The following is a 7,930-nucleotide window of genomic DNA, read 5'->3' as shown; positions in this document are numbered from 1 at the left end:
GCCTAGGGACTTCGGAGCTGAAAGTGCACTCCGCAATAAAATCTGCTAAGGCTTGGGCCTTAATAGCAGTTTGCGGCTTGAATTGGAGGTCGTACTCGTTGAACTCAACGACCCACTTTGTCAGTCGACCAGAGACCTCGGGCTTAAGTAAGACTTGCCTCAGAGGTTTGTTGGTGAGGACGATAACAGTATGAGCTTGGAAGTACGAGCAGAGCTTTCGAGCTATGATGACCAGTGCGTTGGCTAGCTTCTCATCTCTGGGTATCTCGTCTCTGCTTCCTGCAATACTTTACTAACATAGTAGATGGGTCGTTGGACCCGGTCTACTTCCTTTATCAGTACCAAGCTGACCACTTCGTCACTTGCCGAGAGGTACAGCTCTAAAACATCACCCTCTTCGGCCCGGGTTAAGATTGGTACACTAGCGGGGTATTTCTTGAGCTCGTCAAACGCGAGCTGGCAGTTTTGGGTCCACTCAAACCCTTTGCTTTTAATTGCCTTAAAGAAAGGCAGGCAGCGGTCTGCCGACTTGGACATAAAGCGGCTCAAGTCACCTATGCGGCCATTCAACCTCTGAACCTCCTTCAATTTCCGGGGTGGTGTCATATCTAGGATGGCCTTAATTCTATCCGGGTTGGCCTCAATGCCGCGCCGGTTGACGATGTACTTTAGGAATTTACCCGATGTAACATTGAAGACACACTTGTTTGGATTTAACTTCATATTAAATTGTTGCAGAATTTGAAAGACAAAACGTAAGTCTTGTATTAATTCATGTGAGAATTGGGTTTTGACGACCATGTCGTCTACATAACACTCTATTTTTCTACCGACTAATGGCTCAAATAGTTTATTTACAAGCTTTTGAATGGTTGTCCCAGCATTTTTCAATCCGAAGGGCATAACCTTGTAACAATACAAACCAAACTCTGTTATGAAGGCAATTTTTTCTTCGTCCGCCGGGTCCATCCTGATCTAGTTGTTGCCCGAATAGGCGTCTAAGAAACTCAGCAACTCGTGCCCCGAGGTCGCGTCTACTAGGCGGTCGATTCTGGGAAGGGGGAAGCAGTCTTTTGGGCAAACTCGGTTCAGGTCGGTGTAGTCGATGCACATGCGCCACTTGCCGTTAGCCTTCTTTACCAAAACGGGGTTGGCTACCCAGCTCAACCCCGTTCGGGTAATGGACTTCTCTTATGAAGTCGGCTACGAGGAGCTTCCCGACTTCTTCGTCGACTGCTTTCCATCGCTCTGAGGCTAGGTTGCGTTTCTTCTGTCTAACGGGCCTAACTACAGGATCAGTATTGAGTTTGTGAGTTATGAGATTAGGGTCTATGCCAGGCATTTCTATCACGGACCATGCAAAAACATCTAAATTTTGAAGTAAGAAACTTACTAGTTCGGATCACAGGGGTTCCTGGACTGAAACACCGATCTGAAGTGTCCAAGTTGGGTCTTCCGCTGAAGCTGGAATAGCAATTGTTTCTTCCATGGGTGTAGCTCGTTCTTCGCCTTGCTCCGTAGGTCGCTCCAGTTCGAGATTGTCGACCACCTTGGTCTTTCCCTTGAGGGCGGCGACATAGCACTTGCGAGACTCAAGCTAGTCGCCCCGCGCTACCCCCACTCCGAAGTCTGTAGGGAACTTCATTGCCAAATAATAAGTGGAGACCACCGCCCGTAGGGCATGGGTGATCGGTTGACCTATTATGGCATTGTACGGGGAGGGGGTCGCGACCAATAAGAAGCCATGGTTGAGCCTTACTACGCTGGGCCATGCGCCGACTTCCACAGGTACTGTTATTTTCTCCAAGGGCCTGACTTCTTCTCCGTTGAAGCCTACCAAGGGAGTATTCGCGGGCCTCAAGTCACTTCCCTGGAGCTGAATCTGGTCGAACGCGGCTTTGAAGAGGATATCCGTCGAGCTACCTGAGTCAATGAGGATGCGCCTAACCTCGAAATCATTGATCATTACTTTTATGACGAGCGCATCGTTGTGGAGGTAGTGGACCCCGCGCGCATCGTCCTCTATGAAGAAGATCGGTTCCTCTGTCTTTGGTCGCTTCGGAGGATTCTGTTCTTCTCTGGTAGCTCCGCGAACTGATGTCTGAACTACCGTCGAGGTACAGCCCGCGACGATTGAGCCTTCAACTATCATGTGGATGGTGCCCCGAACTGACCTCTCTTCCAGGGGCTGCTGATGTGACTGCTCTGCCGGCCTGCTGCTGGATTCGGGAGCATCCTTACCGCGCTCCCCTTGCCGATCTGCTTTACTATTATCATTAGTATTATTATTATTATTCTGTACAAAATTCCTTAGATATCCGTGATGAATGAGTTCCCCTATCTCGTCGCGGAGATTCTTATAGTTCTCGGTACTATGACCGTGGTCTCTGTGAAAGCTGCAATATAATTTTTTATTCCTTTCATTAGGATTCCCCCTCAGGTGGGATGGCCACTTCACGTACGGAGCATCCTTGATTGCCATCAGGATTTCGGCCTGCTTAGCATTCAATGGGGTGTAGTCAGTTCGGTCTGCTATAAGGGCTCGGAACGGCTGACTCGACTTTTCCCCCCGAGCTAAGTCCTTCTTCTTTCGGTTGTCTCCTTGGCTGGAAAGTTCCCCTTCTCTCTTTCTCTTTTCGGGCGCACTCTCGCCCTTCTAGTTGATCTCCTCTTCCGTGGCTATGAACCTGTCTACGAACTTGAGGAATTCAGTTATGGTCACTGGCTGGTTGACAACCATGTGCCACTTGAATTCCTTGTGCGTCACGCCCTTCTTGGCTGCTGCAAGGCGCACCGCGGGGTCTAGGCGCGGTATCTGCATGCATGCATCATTGAACCGCTTGATGTAGCCCCGGATGGACTCTCCCTCTCTATGCACTATACTGAGAAGACTTTCCTCGGTTCGCGGACACCGTTTGCTGGTGACGAAATGGGACGTGAAGGCTTGCGGAACTGTGCCCAGCTTCTTATCGACTCGGGTGCAAGGTTTCGATACCACGTGCGGGCCACTCCTCTGAAAGTGGTGGAGAAGGCCACACACATGCAAGACTCACTGGCCCTTGCTAGGTGTATCTGTGACTGGAAAGTGTCTACGTGATCATTTGGGTCGAACGACCCGTCATACTTATCGAGAGGGGGGAGCTTGAAGTCTTTGGGCATTGGAACGGCCAGGAGCTCGGGAGACAGGGGGGATGGAACAGAAAGGAGAGGAGCTTTTACTTCACCCGAGCTTACCTCTTCCCTGCCTCTGAGCTCGGGCAGGTCGTAAGTGGCAGTTCGGCGAGCTCGGCGGTGGCGTCTTTTCTTCTTGGTGGGCTCCGCGTTGGTGTTGCTCGCCTCCGTATTGTCAGTGATAGTTTTCGCAGGAAGCTACTCAGGCTACTGGTGATGGTTGCGGATGGAGGGGTCATGCTTAGAGTCTGCAACTAGGATCTCGAACTAGTTCTCCAAAAGTGGGGCTTCGAACTTTAATCGCTGGGGCAACGCAAGCCTGGCAAGCTGGGATCCTCCTGACCTGACTACCCGCGGCGAGACCGGAGTGGCTGGTCTTTTCTTCTTGCAGCAGGAGGAGGCTTGGCTCTTAGGGGGGTTCTGGGTCAGGTCCACATGTCATCATTTCGTAGATCGGGCCAAATCATCCTCCATCAAATACATTATTATTTCATTTTCTGTTTAACTTTCACTCTTCCGATCAGCTCCTATCCGCCTAAGGGATCTTTAACCAAATACAATAATACATAATCCCATGATCATGCATTGCTTCCTTCTATTTCAAATAGTAGAAAATAGTATGTGAGAGAAAGAAGGAGCGCAAATGGCTATCATTATCTGATAATGTTGTTTTCTTGACCCTGATACTCAATTGGGATGTATTAATATGATGGAGATATTTGGCCTAGAGTTAAAAACTTGTGCTTCTCTTCCTTAATACCATACAAGTTGAGTGGCACGGGAGTAAATGCAAGGATAAGATTGTCAGTAAGAGGAGATAAAGGACAAGGATAGAATGAGAAACTATATAAATGGCGGAGGTATTATGTACATGTAAAAGTTTCAACATCAATTAAAGTTCAAAGGGATAAAAATATGAATTATGATGCCAGAAAGTTATGATACGGAAATAGCTTTGAGCAATCACAACTTCAATTGTGCTGATTGATTTTCACTTTTATGATCCCGCTTGGTTGTTTATAACAATGTTTTTATAATCGAATCGGACCGCATGATCAGATTGAAAAAACTGGTAACCGGTCACTTAATGGGTTTCGTTTCACTCAAGAATCGCTTTTTTTTTTGTCAAAAACCATTGATTTGATTCGTGAACTGTTGAATTGGACAATGGTTTTTGTTTATTTTTTACTTTTTTTTGCCAGAATGGGCGGCCTGTTCGGTTTGAACGGTCAGACCATTTGACTCAGGAACCTCGGTTCTCTGTCCGGTTTAGTTTTAAAAACCTCGGTTCATAAGTATATAGGCCTTTCCTTTCGGTATGGTAGAATTAAAAATTCTAAAATATGAAGGGTAATTTTGTGAAAGTCTGGACATGGACTAAAATTCATATTTGATATGAAACTCTTTTTCCATAGGGGTTATGGATACAACCCCTAAAGTTTGGTAATTGCAATTATCTCCTCTTAATTTTCTATTATAGTTGCAAGTAGACCCCTTTCGGTAGAATTTTCTAAAGAAGGCATTAAAACGTCCAAAATGCCCATACAATTACTTTTAAGAAAAATGTTTATTTTTCAAATTTTTTCTTTACATGAATCACTACCCGAAGCACTTCCAATCTCTTTTTTGAAATTGATTTATTTTTTAAATTTGCCCTTCATATTAATCACTCAAAGGTAAAGCTACAACTTTAAATTCTCTTTGTTTTGTTGTTCATAAAGTTTGTATTGTTTTTCCATAGAAATTGATGCTACGCAATTTAGTTGCTCCTATCTGGATGGCAGCTCGGACATTGATTGCCTAACCGGTTGGTCGAACTACGAGATAGAAAATATCAAAGAACCCGGGTTGACTAACCTAGCGTAGTTGCTCTCTGATGCTTAAATTAGTATTCTGACTGTGTATACAAACTAAATGCTTAAATGTATGAGAGCTAGTAAGCAAATAATCGTGTGTCTTTTCTCTCTTTTCTTGTCAGGTTGGAGGTGAGGCATTTTATATAGGCATTGCTTGGCATGGGCTTCACGCATTGTATCCGAAATCTCAGGGAGGTTGTGCCCAACCGATCCGAAGTCCGCGGAGATAGCCGTACACATAGACCAATCTTCACGCCTTGCTCGGTCTCCTCCGAAACATTTGGTATGGGGTCCAACTTCCGAGAGACCCGATAGTGATGGGTTGTGCATGTAGAATTGGTTGGCAAGCATGTCTCGCAGGTTGCCGCCTGGAGCTCAATCAGGCCGGCAAGCCCTCAAAGGAGGCCGCTCATCGTGTCGAAGTCACTTTGACTAGTGACAAGGTGCTATAAGTCGGCCCTAGATGAGGTGCTGCTAGCCAGCCTAAGTTGTGGTCGAGGTCGCCAAGTTGGCAGCAAAGGCAGGTTGCCAAGTTAGTAGCAAAGTCGGATCGTGATATGAAATTCCATCACTTTGGCTAGGGCAAGTCAACGCATAAGTGGTGTCTGAGTGTCGTCCAACTATTTTGAGATGCTATCTATCATTGATGTCATTGAATGGCTAAATCCGCTCTCATCAGAAACCAGTCTCAATAGTAATTGCATAGATATTTTAGACATTTTTATGCCCTTTTTTACAAGATTTCACCAAAGGATATCTAAATTTGAAGGGAGGAATCAGCAATTTACCAAAAAAAATACATAAGCATAAGCTGGTACATAATGATCATTTTGTCCATATTTTGATTAAATAAAAACAAAAAAAAAAGATTAAAACATGGTTAAATTAATTTTCGTACATCTTATCGCAATTAAGGAATAATAGTAAAACCAAAAAGAAAAAAAAAAGGCTGGAGCTTTGAACAGCTGTTTATGATCAGATTTAGCTACCTAAGAATAAAGGAATGGCGTGGCTAATACGTGTCACCATCTGTGTATGAAACAGGTGGCAAAAATATAAAACTGCTTGGCTGTCAGACAGTGGTGACTCGATGACCCGGTGATGGCAAATATATAAACGATCGCATCTAACCGGCCAGTTAATCTGTAAAACCATCTTGGTTCCCATTCTAACAACATTACATCAATAAAAATAAATTACGAAATAAGAGAATATTCAACAGTTTTCAAAAAATAATAATAATAGAGTACTGATTTTCTTTTAATTTTTGGAAAATACATAGGAATCATACAGGCCTTTAGCTTATTAATTTGATGATGAATTTATTAAATTTCTTGTTTTGTTTTTTAAATATTTTAAAGTGATCCATTTTTGTTTTTTTTTTTTGGGGGGGGGGATATACCATAAAAAACATGGAATGGTAAAAAATGACATAACAGAATTCATGGAACTGGGTGATTTAATAAAATTTTATAAAAATGAATGTGACATTATTATAGATAAATCATGAAAACCAATATACATATATATATATATATATTATTGGTTTATATATTAATGAAATTGAACGAAGTAAACCCAATTCTGAATTTATCTGCTACATTTTTGTCATTATTATTGGGCAAATGCTAGGGTGCAACCAAAAATATTGGGTATATGAAGCAGAACTATTGGTCTATTACCGGATCAAATAGGCAGTTAGGCACACATTATGAACACACTGAAAAAGATTTGAAAAAGATTTAAATACCTCGCCCTACATTTGAAAAAGATTTAAATCAACTTTTGATACAGGTATAAAATATTTATTGTATGTTCATTCACTGCACTTACAATTCTGTGTCTACTAGATCTAAACTGAAATCTATAATGCCAAAAGATAGGATACCGAGAGACTTCAACCAATCAACCCTCCCCCCCTGGGCCGGGGCTTGTATTTTGATGCTGACTTTTTTTGTATTTTTTTCCTTTTTTTTCTGGGGAAAATGTATGATACGGAACAAATATGACATGGAAAGTCTTTTGACTAATCAAAATCCATTCATGAATTTTGATAAATAACACTTGATTCGCTACCACGTTTATGATTCCAGTTTATTGGTCAATTATTTTTCAGATATTATATTCTTTCCATATTATAGTTGGAACCCTTTTTTCTGATATATCATAGTTCAACCACCCATTCCAAAAGGTTGTACTGTTTGAATGGCTGGTTAAAGGGGTTTTGGATAGCATGGTTGGTTTTGTTTTTGACAAAAACAAAACAAAACCGTTATGTTAGCAAAAACAATGCAATTTTATTTTATTGATGTAATAATTAAAATTCTCGATCAGTACTTTGTAATTTGGCTTGAGTGACAATTTGGTCTCCGAACTTTAAAATGCGTTAATCCAGTATTCGAACTTTCAATATGTGACAATCCAGTACCCGAACTTTCAAAATGTGACAATCCAGCGCACTTGTCGTTAACCAATCCATTAATTAGCCGTTAAGTGACATTTGAAAAGTCAAAATGCCCTTCAAATGCCATCTAATTCTCTTTATCAACCATCCAAACGTTGACAAAAAACTGAACAACCCCAAATCCTAACCTCTTCTATTCAAAAAAGTTGTTGACTGTTTATAGAATGTAGAATTTGGGACTGTTTCATTTTATTGTTAATGTTTGAATATCAGTCATGAAACGATCCATCACGTAATAACCAAATTACCAACTCGATGCATGATGCATCATCCACGACGGTCCTTTTGACAGGATAACTCTTTAGCATTCCCATTTTGCCCAAACTGAGATAAGAGTTGAGAGTGCATTCATCAACATCAACTATTTTATTTATTATTACCCTCATCCAGTCCTATTCCCACTCTTACCCCAAAAAAAATCCTATTCCCATACATCTAA

This window comes from Nelumbo nucifera, chromosome 1, assembly GCF_055504915.1.
Source record: "Nelumbo nucifera cultivar China Antique chromosome 1, China Antique-T2T, whole genome shotgun sequence".
Lineage (NCBI taxonomy): Eukaryota > Viridiplantae > Streptophyta > Magnoliopsida > Proteales > Nelumbonaceae > Nelumbo > Nelumbo nucifera.
Note: the sequence above shows the minus strand (reverse complement) of the source record.